Source organism: Marmota flaviventris, chromosome 9 (assembly GCF_047511675.1).
Source record: "Marmota flaviventris isolate mMarFla1 chromosome 9, mMarFla1.hap1, whole genome shotgun sequence".
In the NCBI taxonomy this organism is placed as follows: domain Eukaryota; kingdom Metazoa; phylum Chordata; class Mammalia; order Rodentia; family Sciuridae; genus Marmota; species Marmota flaviventris.
This window is the reverse complement of record NC_092506.1, coordinates 88,239,947-88,254,842: the sequence shown is the minus strand read 5'-3', so window position 1 is coordinate 88,254,842 and position 14,896 is coordinate 88,239,947. Positions and strand designations below refer to the sequence as shown.

General features: G+C 34.5%; 1 protein-coding gene and 1 non-coding gene across 9 annotated transcripts in view; one reads left to right on the top strand and one right to left on the bottom strand.

Moving 5' to 3' along the window:
• Yap1 (Yes1 associated transcriptional regulator) overlaps window positions 1-14,896 on the bottom strand; it is a 110,266-nt gene that overhangs the window by 25,377 nt on the left and 69,993 nt on the right. The window lies entirely within an intron of this gene.
• On the top strand, window positions 11,824-11,935 carry LOC114089076 (U5 spliceosomal RNA). Its single transcript, XR_003582129.1, has one exon. It is a non-coding gene; the product is annotated as a U5 spliceosomal RNA (small nuclear RNA).

Below are 14,896 nucleotides of genomic sequence, written 5' to 3'. Positions count from 1 at the left end.
AACATTAAAAAGTCTTCTTGAGGCTTGATTTGGTGGTGCATGCCTGTAATCCCAAAGACTCAGGAGACTGAGGCAGGAGAATCCTAAATTTGAGGCCAGCCGCAGCAACTTGGGTGAGAAAGTTGGGATACAGCTTAGTGGTAAAACACACCTGGGTTTGTTCCCTGGTTTCCCTCCACCCTCAACCAAAAATAAAAAATAAAAATCTTCTTGGGCTGGGGTACAAAAAAGAAAGAAGAATCCTTTTCCCTCTAGACACTGTCTCAGAATTTTCCCACTTTGTCTATTGACATTTCTCACTGAATTCTAATTTTTTTTTGTTTATACTTGTATAAGGAGGATATTGTTAGTGGGGGAAACATCCTACTTATTTACAAATCCTCATGCCTGAAAAAACTATTTCTAAACTGAGCATTTATTTACTGAGGCAGAAAGTTAAGGTAAAAAAAATTTTTATTTTATTTTTTTAGTTGTTGATAGACCTTTATTTTATTTATATGTGGTGCTGAGAATTGAACCCAGTGCCTCACACATGCCAGGCAAGTATGCTGTAGCTGAGTCCCAGTCCCAGCCCTAAGGTAAAAATTTTAAGGTAAAAAAAATCATGAGTGCACAAATTTTTTTTGCATGGGGAGTGTTCTGGAATCTTAATCCAGAAATACGCTAATACTGAGCTGCATCTCAGCCCTTTTTATTTTAAGATAGGGTCCTGCTAAGTTTCCTAGGTAGATTTGATCATATAATCCCAACTTTGGCTTCTCCTTCCTCAGTGTCGTCGTCCCCTGTCTCCCCCACCCCGTCCCACCCCCCGACCCCGACTGGGGATTGAACCCAGGAGCACTTAACCACTAAGCCATATCCCCTCCCCTTTTAATTTTTTATTTTGAGAGAGGGTACCATCAAATTACTGAGGCTAGCCTTGAACTTGTGATCCTCCTGCCTCAGTCCCCCAAGTTGCTGGAATTACAGGCATGTGGTACTATACCCAGATAATGTCTACATTTTTTAGGATGAGCTAAAATGTAGTTCCATGGTAGCCAACAAGCATTATTTTATTTTAAAAGTTATAAAATCACAGATTTTAAAATATTTTTATGATACATTTTAATCCAACAGAGTTGTCTTGACCAATGTTCAAAAAGCACCATTTTGGCCAGTGGAAGACCTTTAAATTGGATCCTTTTACTATGGTTACAGTGGGCTTGATTATCTCCCCTGCTTGGTTTTTCCAGGTTCATCTTGTATCTTTTCCCTGCCCCCAGATTTTAGTTCACTTTTTTCCTAAGAAGCCCTCGTTTCTTTTAGTAGAAAATGTTATTTAACATTAATCTGTGGAATCAGGGTACCTATTATTTTGTTGATTCTTTGGCCACTGATTCTAGGTGGTTGCTTCCTTCAGAAAATTTGTATTTCTAATTCAAATTTAGGACTCAGTTTTTACTTAAGATTATCTGCCCCCAACCCATACTGGGGACCCAACCCAGGAATGCTCTGTTACTAAGCCACATCCCTAGCTCTTTTTATTTTTTACTTTGGGACAGGAAGGGTCTCATACTAAGTTTGAGGCTGACCTTGAATTTGAGATCCTTTTGCCTGTTTCCCAAGTTGCTAGGATTACAGGTGTGTACCGTCATGTCTAGCTACGTGATCTTAAAACAATTACTTTTATCTCATGATGAAAAGCTGATTTTAACATTAATATTATACTTCCATATATATGTAATCATCTAAATAAAAACTATGAACAAATGATTACTAAGAAGTATCAGATTTCTTTGCAAATTTTATATATTATTAGGTATATACAGTGAAATCTTTGTGGTTTAAAGTTGCCTGAAAGAATTCCTCCTTATATGATTAGGCCAACAATTCAATATAAAGATTTACTTGTGAGATTTTGCTCTTGATTTTGGGAACCTGATTTCCTTATCTTCCTACCCTACCCTCCAACAGGTAACAGAAAACCATGCTACATGCTATGAATTTTTTCCTCCATTTTGCTCCCCCCCACCCATTTAATATAACCTTGACATGACTCCAAAGGAGCGGCTTTCCCCCCATTTTTTGGAAATAGCTGATTCCTATTTTATTCAATCCATTTTCTTTTAGGTTTTCACTACTACTTAAGAATGTTGTATAATAAGCTCAAACATAGACCTCTTAGTTTTTAAAAGCATAAGTAATTTTATAAGATATTGCCAAATCCGCCCATCCCAAGAAGGACTGTACTTTGTTGTTTCTTCATGTGATGAGAGGGCCTCCTTTCACCAAACTCTTGCTGAATTCTTGGATTTTTGCTATTATGAAAAGATGACAAATAGTATCTAGAGTCTGATATCATTTTAGTTATATCTTACTTAAAAAAAGTATGAACAATTTTCTTTATTTTAAAGGCTATTTGAGGGGCTGGGGATGTGGCTCAAGCGGTAGCGCGCTCGCCTGGCATGCGTGCGGCCCGGGTTCGATCCTCAGCACCACATACCAACAAAGATATTGTGTCCGCCGAGAACTAAAATAAATAAATAAATAAATAAATTTTTAAAAAAAGGCTATTTGAATTTTTTCACGAATCATTTTCATTAGGGCTATTGATGTTTACCTTTTCTATTTTATACAGGATAGGAAACTTTTTGTCTATGATGTTAGAAATGACTTCCCCTCTGTTTTTCATCTTTTTACTTTTTTCTACATGAGCTTTGCTTTCTTAAACAGCCAAATTTATCAATCTTTTCTGAAATTTGAGTTGTTTTCCTTACTTGCAAATGACAGAAATTCATTTTCTAATCCCAGTGGCTCAGAAGGCTGAAGCAGGAAGATTTCAAGTTCAAGGCCAGCCTCAGTAACTTAAGAGAGGTCATGAGCAACTCAGTGTGACCCTGCCTGGTGGTGGTGGGGGGATGTGGGTCAGTGGCTATGTGCCCCTGGGTTCAACCCTAGTACCAAAACAAAAACAAAAAATCCTATGTAGCTCTGCTTTATCCGACAATTTAATCCAATCAAGTGGTATTTGTCCTGGCATAAAGTACAAAAGGATTTAATTTTATCTTTTTCTATAGGACTATTCATTAGTCCCAATACTACTCATGTACAAGTATATTTTTGCCCCAATAATCTGTATCACAGTCTGTTTCCATATTTTGTTATTTTATATCTGGATATTTTTATTACTAATTTAACTACTCTTACACTAGAATCCTCAATAATCTTTATCACAGACCAAGTGTCCATATCTTGTTATTTTATTTGTAGATTTTTTAAAACTGTTAGTCTAGAACCACAGTATTACCTTTATGTTTATGTTATTTTATAAAGCATGTATGCCCATCAGTGCAACATTAATGTTTTAATCAAGCTTTGTAAGGGCAAGTCATAACTTTTTGGTGAACTTTAAATTATGGGATTCTAATTTAATTGCATTGTAGATAAATAGGAACATGTTCTGTATACTGACTCCACAGAAAGTTTGTGACTTCTTTCTGACTTGACATTTGGTCAATCCTTCTAAGTGTCTGTACTACACTAGGGCCACGTCAACTGTATGTCTGGCTTTTACCATGCAGCCTATTTTTGAATCGCCTTCCTTATTCTTATATTTAATACTCTGATAACCCCAGGAGCTGAAAGCCCTCAAAGCTGGCAGGCTCCAGGACTTTCTTCACTGCTTTGTGTAGTTTTGTTTTCTGACCTTTACAAACCTACAATCCCTGTTATGTCTTTTTGGTTATCTTATTTTAATATTTTGTCTGGAAGAACAGAGAAGGGATATTGCAATACAATGGATTGCTCAATCTTATTCAAAGCCCTTTAAACCTCTTTCATGACAAAAATAAATAATACTGACTTATGAAATGTTTACCAAAGGATAAATGATTAGAACTTTCATATTATGGCTTATAGTTTAATATTATAGGGGAATAAATAGAAAATAAGCTAACCATTTTTGGGAGCCAAGATTTGTCAGGCATCAACGATCTTGATTTCTTTATATTAATTTATCTGTCACCAACATAAATATATGATTTATAGGTACCATGGTATGATATTTTTAAATAGCCTATAAAGTCAAACAAACCTGGATCAGAGTTGGGCATATCAATTCAGTAATTCATTTAATCATCAGTTAGTTTCCTGAACTGTTTCTGGGGGTACTGAAGCCTCCTTCTGGAATTACCATGGAGACTAAGTATTATTTTGCAGATCTGGAAGAGTAGGTGCTCCATAAATGTTAGTCCCCCCACCCCTTCCAGAATAGTTCTAAGCTTTAAGATTACCTCTTCTACTGATAATCATCCCATTTCTCCCTCCTCTTCCACAGAAACAAACCTCCTTTCATTTCATCACGACATTTACTGTTTCTAAGTACATCTATGACTCACAGAGACATGCATGTTTGTTTATCTTTCCTACAAGACCTAAATGGAAAAAGATGAGTGGTAGAGATTAAACTGAGGGGATCCTTCCTTCTTTTTGGTGAATCATGTTCCTGACATTCTAAGAGAACACTCATAGAGATACATTTTATGCATTGAGCTATGTCAGGTTCAATAGTATTGACTTAAATATGAATGGAGGACTCATCGAGATCCATTAGGTATAGTGAACATGCTGTAACCTGAGCCCTTCAGCAAATAACTATTGGGAGTTGGGGGGGATATTTTCAGCTTCAAATAATTAAAAAAAAAAAAAAAAGGCTAGAAAACAGTTTGTTAGTAAGTTCAGAAGTGCTGGAATTATAAAACATAACTGATTTCAAAATAGCTTCTGTACAACCTCTATGGAAATCAGTATGGAAGTTCCTCTAAAGACTAGGAATGATTGGGTGCAGTGGCACATGCCTGTAATCCCAGCAACTGGGGAGGTTGAGGCAGGAGGATTCCAAATTCCAGTCCAGTCTCAGCAATTTCATGAGGCCCTAAGCAACTTAGCAACACCCTGCCTCAAAATAAAAAATTAAAAGGGCTGGGATGTAGCTCAGTGATAAGGTGCCCCCTGGGTTAAATCCTCAGTATCTTTATTAAAAAAAAAAAAAAAAAAGACTAGCCAGGTACAGTGGCACATGCCTGTAATCCCAGAGGCTTGGGAGGCTGAGGCAGTTGGACTGCAGGTTCAAAGCCAGCCTCGGCAAGAGAGGCGCTAAGCAACTCAGTGAGACCCTGTCTCTAATTTTATTAATTAATAAATACAAAATAGGCCTGAGGATGTGGCTCAGTGGTTGAGTGTCCCTGAGTTCAACAACCAGTACCCCTCCAGCTATAGCACTCCTTGGTATTCATTGTAAAGAATACATGCATACCCATGTTTATAGCAGCACAATTTATAACAGCCAAATTATAGAACCAACTTATGTGTTGTCAATGGGTGAATGGATAAAGAAAATGTGCTATATATACACAAAAAGTGTTATTTATTCAGCCATCAAGAAAACTGAAATTATGTTATTTGGTGGTAAATGAATGGAAATAGAGTACATCATGCTGAGTGAAATAAGCAAAACTCAGAAAGTCTAGGGTTGTTATATTTTTCTCTCACATGTGGAAACTAGAGAGAAAAAAAGGGGAAAATAAAGTGGGAGGCCTTATGAAAACAGAAGATAGACCAGTAGAGAAGATGATGAGAACCAGGCAGAAGGTGGAGGGAGGTAATGGGGAGGTATTGGGGACCAAAATGACCAAACTATACTGTTATATTTTATGCATATACAAAACAACAAATTCCACTGTTAATGTAATTATGCAAGGCACTAGTAAAAATGGGTGAAAAAAAATGAAAGCAGAGAAAGGCAAAAGAAAGCAAAAACAAACCAACCTCCATCAGATTCTAAGGCTCTTAAATATTTCTTCTATTAAAAAACATTAGGAAAAGTTTGAGCTTTCTACAAATTGTATTAATCTAACATTTAATAAGATATAAAGTAATATATACTTGGTGAAAACAAGCTGGAAAATAACAAAACTGCATGAAAATAAAAAGGTAAATACCCTTTGCTTCTCACCAGTTTACCAGCATTTGATATCAAAAGCAGTAATCATTCATTAATGATAAAACCCATGGCTTATGGCCAACTGAACTGGCTGGGAAGGACCTTTTCAAATCTAGGCTTATCTGACTATTCAAAAACCACAGAATGGTGTGACACAGGATATCAAAAGATGGAGGAAAAATGTGTTCCCAAATTAAACAGAAACTTGCACAAAATATCTAGCAGAAAGTCTAGTGACTATGCTGAGCACTTCTGGCTGTGTTTATCTAAGTGTTGTTACCTGTGGATACAAGGAGCACTACAAGGTTTCCATATAAAGAGCTCTTTTAAATGACCAATTCAAACAACCTTGTTTATCTACTGAAGCTGGGATTTATTCCTCTCCAGAACCATCTTGTTCTTCACCTTCTGATTATCTTAAGCATTTCAACAAAGCACAGAGCAGTATACCCACATGGAGTGCAGCAGAGACCTCACAAGCAGGAAAGAAACAAAACAGGCTTTGTTTCCAGGGAAAGGGGGCAGGGCAGCTAGAAAAGAATAGCATTACCAACTTCTTCCCCCATGAAGAACTATTGAAATCCCAATGTTTCTAGTTTTAATAAAATTTCTAAAAGTTAAAGATAATAAACTCTACAAATGTCTGAATTTAAAAAATTATAATACGCCATATTTTAAAATTCAGAGTCTGTATTGTTGGAATATGAAATAGTAACTTGCTTCAGGTTTTATTTAACAAATCAGTCCTGACAACTTTACTGTAATTCCTGAAAAAGAAAAAAAAAAAAAAAAAAAAAAAGGCGGGTCTCTCCCCAACTCCCTCAGAGTTTCATTCCAATCATCTGAATTTTCAAACTTCAGATATTCAAAAACAAATATTTTTAAACCACTAAAACATTACTATAAACCAAATCTCCCACAGTAAGAGAATAAAAGCACTTCTTTACTTTCTCTAACACTTATTAAAAGAAATGAATGTTTTTCTAAAATTACAAACTAAATATACATACTATCTGTTGGTCTTCAAACAGTAAACACCTGCTGGCAGCTCTAAGTGTTTACTACTTGACCAATAGGACTGAATTATCTATATAAATTGTCACAATAATTTATCTACTTATCTAGCATTTTAAAATGCCAGTTTTTCAGTAAAAAACTTTTATAATTAATATTATTTTTTAAAGCAATAAAGATTTTAATTTTGGTTCATGGTTTTATAAGTTCAGTCTATGGTCAGCCTCCAAGGAAGAAAAATGGTGGAAGGCCACAGCAGAAGAAAACTGCCCAGGTTATGGAAGCTGGAAGGGGAGACAGAAAGGGAGAGTGAGTGAGCAAGTGAACACATGCAATTACTATATGATTCACCATAAAAAGTTCTCTCAAAAAAGGAACAAAAGATCAGGCCTAACCTAAGGAATGAATAAATATTTTTATTGTCAACACACAAAGAATGTTTCCCAATATTTCTTTCCCAAAGAATTATTCCCAATAAGCTATGTACACAAATGATAATACCACACCTAGGAATCACTTTTTACTAAGATAATTCACATGCAAAGTCACCCATTTAACATGTACAATTCAGTAGTTTTCATCTGTAGAACTGTACAATCATCACCACTAATTTCAAAACATTTCTATCACTTCAAAATCAAACACTATATCAATAGATCACTGCCCAATGCTCCCCCTAGTATTTGGCCATTACTCATAGCACGTATCCTGCTTTCATTTAACCATATATTTTTAAGATTCATCCATGTTGTTTTATGTATTAGCATTGCACCCTTTTTTTATTGCCAAATAATATTCCATATTTGGAGATACCATATTTGGTTAGTTCATCACCTGATGGACACTGAATTTTCATTTTTTGGCTATTATGAATAATACTGCTATAAACATTCAAGGTCAAGTTTTTTTTTTTTTTTTTTGTGTGTGTGTGTGTGTGTGTACACACACACACGTTTTCAATTCTGCATATATACCTAGGAATGAAATTGACTGTCATATGGGAATGCTATAGTTAACTTCTTGAGAAATTGCCAACTATTTTCTAAAGTGGCTGCATCATTTTTAAATCCCACCAGCAATGTCTGAGGGTTCCAATTTCTCCACATTCTGGTCAACACACTTATTATTGTCCTTTTTTCTTTGGTCCAGGGTTGGGGGAGGCATCCTAATGAGAGTAAATTGAATATTTCCTTTGGGGTTTTGATTTGCATTTTTCTAATGATGAGTATGTAGTAACTCTAAGACCCTCCCTAAATCTTTTCAAAGGCAAACTAATGTCTTTTTTATTTTGCACTTTTATCCCTTCTCAAGCCCCCCAAAGCTGGGTTAAAGTACTCACATCTTTTTTTTTTTTTTCTTTTTTTTTGGCAGGGGACACCAGGAATTGAACCCAGGGGCACTTAACCACTGAGCCACATCCTCAGCCCTTTTTAATTTTTATTTTGAGACAGAGTTTCAATAAGTTGCTTAGGCCTCTTTAAATTGCTAGGCTGGCTTTGAACTTGTGGTCCTCCTGCCTCAGCCTCCTGAGTCATTGGGATTACAGGAGTGCACCACTACACCAGGCCAAGTGCTCACATCTATAACTACCCAATTGATAACAAATATTAATATTCAGGGCAATCCAATTTCTTCCTTCAATCTTCTATCAAAAGATTAGCATAAAATTTATTATAGTGGTTTTTTTTTTTTTTTTTTTTTTTTTAAATTGTGGATGGAGCTAAAAAAACACATTGAACAGAACAATTTCTCCTTATGGCCTCATTAAGCACTTTTGAGGTAGGACATAGGGTTTGCTAAATGACATGAGTTGGAGAAAGTGTTCTAACTGGGCTTTCAGCTCTCTGCCTCCAGAGCACAACCACATTTCTCCCATACTATAAAAATAAAGCTTTAAGTCTAATTTGGAACACAAGTTCAGATCATGAGACTACTGCTCTAAAGAGAAGGGTTACCACAGTTTAAAATATATCTGCTACCATGAAATTCATGTTAGATTAAGGAGTAAATAGGCCCATTAATTATACTATATTTCTAATTTCACATAATTACCATGAATTTCTTTCACTGGAGAAATTTATACCTTAAGAGTTTGTCGTCTTCTCATCAAGACTCCTTCAAAAAAGCCTTCCTTAACCACCCAGAAATGCTACCTATTTCCTTTATTCACACCATGTTTATTGCTCTTCATTCGCACAGAACATAATACAATGATTTATTTATTTATTTAGTAGCTTGTACCGCTTCCCAATGGCTCACATAGGGCCGGGCATATAATTGCTACCCAAACATTTGCTGAATGAATATATAAATCCTGAAACAATTCCTATCCCTAGTTAGAAGGATGCTGTTTGTAATGCATAGGAGAAATCTCTAAATTGAAGCAAGTTCAGAATGAGTACTGAAATGACCTTAGCAACTGGGATAGTAGGACAAAATGAGTATAAAACAAAATAAGAATTGTGAACCACTCTTGTCCTACAGCATTCTAGTTTATTTCATGAGATTTGACTTTTCCCTTGGGAATGCTTTAATCAATCTCCCCCACCTCTATTTATCTGGTACTGGGGATTGAACTCTGGGTCTTGCGCATGCTAGGCATGCACTCTACCCCTGAGTTAAATCCCCATCCCTTTTTATTTTTAGACAGGGTATCCTCCCTACATTGCTTAGTCTGGCCTTTAACTTGCAATGACTCAACCTCTCAAGTAGCTGAGATTACAGGATCTTTATAATTTCTTTTTCTTTCCTTTTATCAGAATCTCTGGGTTGGTACAAAAAGTGGTAAGCAACATCATATTTTATAAGATACCTGTGTTTAATGCAGAGTTAATACAAATATAAGTCGAAACACTCTCAGAAACAAAGCCCAGTTTATGTATGTGTGTGTTTGATATAATGGGCTTTAATAACACAAATAGGCTACTAATTTAAATTATCATAGTGACTATAATATAAACTTTTATTTTTTAAAAATCTTGTATGAGTAACTTCAAAAACAAGCATTTTCTTAGCTATAATTATCTATAGCTGAACTATATATCAAGCAGAAACTGCATATTAAGTCTGGGTATATAGATCTGTGGTAGAGGGGGTTATTGCCTAGCATGCACAAGGCCCTGAGTACAATCCCTAGCACTGCCAAAAGAAATGATTTTGGCACTATTCTACTGAATTTGCCATATATTAAAACAAACAAAAAAAGTAAAGTACTGTGCTAATTTTGATATTTATTAATTTATGTATTAAAATATTCATGTCAGCAAACTTTTTTTAAGTCAGAAAGAGGGCAATAGCTAGGCACAGTGGGACACACCTATTATCCCAGCAGTTTGGGAGGCTGAGTTCAAAGCCAGTCTCAGAAACTTAGTGAGACCCTGAGCAACTTAGCAAGACTCTGTTCAAAAAGAAAAAACAGGCTGGGGATGCGACTCAGTAGGTCAATTCCTGGTACCAAAAAAAAAAGGTCAACAGTATCAATCTCTAAGAGAATGCCTTAAATCAGGCTTCAATAAGCACATAGCCTGGAACTAATCCCCAAATTCACTCATATTAGATTTTCTATCATTGCAACATTATGGGTATTCTAAATTTTAAAAACATAGCACACCAACAATGAACTATCTTTAAGGTAGTAAAGCTGCACCTGCTAATAATTGCAAGTTTGAGAGTATGGATACAGCTTCACTATTCCACCCATCATCACTTTCTATCCCCCATCAGATTTGTCTGTCTCAGTATCCTTATGTGATATAGCTTATGTTTAGATTAAAGGTTGAGAATTTCACTGTCTCCTCTTCAATAGTAATTCCTGTGACCAAATAAACTTAAATGGTACAACAAATAGCTCTTCACCTCTGAAATCTCAAAGCACTCAACTTAAGTCGATTGAGAAGTAACCTTCCACAAGGGTCCAAAGAAGTTATTGAAGAATTTAAAATGTAGCATACTATATTCAGTTAATTAAAGAGTGGAAACATTCTTAAGAGCATCTAGTTTAATCCAGTCATATTTACATGAGTCAAATTAAGTCAAGAGAAGTCAGGTATCTTTCTGAATCAGATGGTTCACTTTCTGATATCAGAACCACTTGGATCTCTTGATTCCCAATTGAGAAGGTAATTTTTTCTACATGACAATTTAATTAAATCTAGTACATTATACAACTGTCTTATGCAATACAGGATGCTAGCCTTTACTGCAGATTTGAAAAGTGGTCTGGCAGAGGTCACAGGAAATGCCAGGTCAGGTCAATGCCATAACCATTCTTCTTATTGGGTAATGTACATATAAAACATCACAGACTATCACATTTAAAGAGGCAATACTAAAATGAAAGGCATCAAAAGGAAGTGATTGAACTATTAACAGAGAACTCTCAAAACATGAAAAACTGGGGAAACCACAGAAGAGAAAAATGGAAGTAATTTCTAAGTAATAAAGGGACACAAACTTTCTGATCATTAGGATTTTCATTAAATAGAATGGAGTGCTGTAAAATGCAGTAAACCTGTCAAGGAAAAGGTCAAGCTCAGACTGGAAGACAGTCTCTTAAGAATTTCACAGAGGTGAGGAATGAACTGCCTAGACAATTAAACTAGATGGCTTCAAAGTCTGATCCAATTAGAGATCTTATAATTCTCTTCTAAGAAACTCATTAGTTTTGGGTAATTTGCTCAAGATGAGTCACAATATAGGACACAAGTACACTAACTACTGTGCTTCCTCCCTCTGAAAGCCCTATATATATTAGAACAGGTATATTAGAAGTGTGTTTGAAAGATATTGGTAAGCAATCTAAAGATCTTATGGTATCAACAGAAATCTAGATACTCTGTTTTTTCTTCAGATCATATAAATCTTTTGCCTTTTACTAAATATTTCCATAGAAGCAATTCCAAGTTTTTCAACTAACTTTTGAGGCCTTGTTTTGGCAGGGCTAGGAAAAAAAAAATGTTTAGATTTTGGTTCTGTTGCTTAACTATACCTTGAATAGATTACCATTTCCCTAGACCTCAGAGAAGCTCAAGCTGAAGAAATATTCCCTACTTCTTCCATCATCATTATTTTTTAATAATGTATTTCAAAATATGTGTTTGTTATCTGGAGAATCAAAATAACTGGGTGACTCTATGGCATTTAGTGGTCTAGGGATGCTGAGTATCCTTCAGTGCCCAAAATGACATTCCTTTCACTGAGAAATGCTGATGAAAGAATCACAAATTTCTTTTCAGGTCAAATTCTGTGAAATTGTTAACATTTTTAGCTACTAATTGTTAACATTTTAGCTAGTAACTAAAACACAATGAAACATCATATTTTTCTATCCTAAGTAGTTAGTGTAGAATACAACCAAATATTGATTATCTTGGATTACCAGGACAAATTTAATAGAGTTGGTAAAAAAACCAAAAACAACAACAACAACAAAATCTCTTGTTTTTAATGTATAGATGTCAAGAGAATTACCCTTCAATAAACTCAAATAATTTGGTGTCAACATTGTAACCATGACATTATTAATTAATTTACACTTTTAGTTTCTAAGCCTATTTAGTGTTTTTCCCCCCTTATCACTAAATTGGACAGATTGGACAGATTCTTAGGTATGTAGTGGGCCATTAAATTGTGACTTTTTAATCAAAAGAAAAATATTACTTATAACAGCTACCAGAAATATTCAGTCTTAAGAGAAGAAGGTTAATGAATGTCAACAATTGTAATTAAAATAGATATTTAATTATCAATACAAATTATATTTATTGATTAAATTGACTGATTGCAGTACTGGAGATTGAACCCAAGACCTCACAAATGCTAGGCAAAGGGTCTACCACTGAGCTATATTCCCAGTCTCACTTCTATTTTATTTTCAGACAGGATTTTGTTAAATTGCCCAGACTGGACTTGAACTTATGATCGTCCTGTCTCACCATCCTGACTGTGATTACAGGTGTTCTGTAGATTATACCACAGTACATGGCACATATAATTTAGTTTTGAAATGAAAGATGTGCTGAAGAATTTTTGGCTTTAGGGACCAATTTTAAATAATTATACATATATGTGTGTAATTTACTTATCATTTTATTTCTAGGCAAATTTTTTCTTACATCAAGAAACATTACACACACATATAGTAAGTTTTGGAAAACCTGGAAACAAGGGGCCAAAATCAACATCTGAATTTTAATTACTTTTAACACTTCTGGCACAGAATTGTAGCTAGGAATTAAAGGATGTTCTGCTTTTACCACAATAGATTGTTCATTACTTCCTTTAAAATTCAAAGGTATACCTTTTTCCCCAAATATCTGGCTTCAATAATTTGTTTATACCCGTTTTATCTCAGTGGTACCATCAGTACTTATGTCTAAAAATACAGAGCACTAACATTATTTTAATAGATCTTTTATATAAAAAGGACAATAATATTATACAAGATCATTTCACTGGCTTTTTAAGTGTTTAGAGTCCTTTTTTCATTTTGATGAACAGAAACTAATGTTAGTGTGTTTTCATTAAGGCTTTCTCAGGAAAACATTCAGATGACTATGTTATATAAAACATAATTGTACAATATACAAGGTAATATTTAAACTTGAGATTCTTCATGTTTACTGGCATAAAATTTCTAGCAACAAAAAGTATACCTAACATATTTTATGAAATAATTTAATGGTCTGCATAATACTCAAGGATCCATATTCTTTTTACAGAATAAAATCATTCTTAATGATTCCTTAAAATACAAACATAAAAGCCTTCTTTTTAAAAGCTTAACAAATATCAGTACATCCATACTACTATTTGATTTGTTATAAATTACTAATAAATTATCTAAACAATATAAAGACATACAGGTATTAAATGTTAAAAGAAAAAAAAAATCAGACAAAAAAGGAACCAATCCCCCACAAAAATTAGTATTTAATTTTCTAGTATTATATTGGTATCTTACTAACATCATAGAGGATGCAAAAAAGTGGCAAATTATTTTTAAATTCTAAATTAAAGAATCTGATAAGAAAATTAAGCTTACACAGTGTGTTATCTTTCAATCTAAGATGTCAAAAGACAGGTCCATTTGACTTAGCTAAAAACTGGCCAATACTTTAATACAGATTTAGAAAATATAGGAAAGTGAACTCCCCAACCATGAAAGCAATGACCTATACCATTTGCTTGTGTTTTCATGGCTCAAAGGTCAGAAATAAGAGAATAGTTTATATTTCTTTGGCAGAGATAAAACATAATCCTTTATACAGAACTTCAGATTTCAGGGAAAACTTCAAATCCAGCAAGTTAACAGCTTGTCTCTATTTGCTGTCACTCTAGATCAGAGAAACCCACGTTTTTTTTTTTCTTTCCTGCCCCCCCTTCAGTTACACTTGAGCTCTCTGACTGAAAAGGTCTGGAACAGATTAAAAGTCGGCCACAAAATAAAAAGCTCTGGCATGTTGTCAAGCCTGTCTGGAATACACATACACAGTGGGCCCAAAAAGGGAAACTAAATGCAATAGGAGAATTTCATGAAACTTTTTTGGCATATCTAATTGTGTGTGTGTGTGTAAGTAAGAGGTAGAAAGAAGTACTTTTAAAAAAATATCTTCCCATGATTAAAACAAAAGACTAAGTGATGGGTATAATCAGTGAATGTACTTAATCTCACAGCAAAGATATTTTGCTTATCTGTTTTAAGTAAAACTATTCTTTTTTTTAAAAAAAAAAATAAAGAATATATTTTATTTAGTTAGTTGCTGAATGACCTTTCTTTTTTATTTATATGCGGTGCTGATAATTGAACCCAGAGGCAAGTGCTCTACCACTGACCCACAACCCCAGCCCTTAAGTGAAAATATTCTTTTTAAAAAAGCTTTGATTCCTGATCTCTGAGGTTAA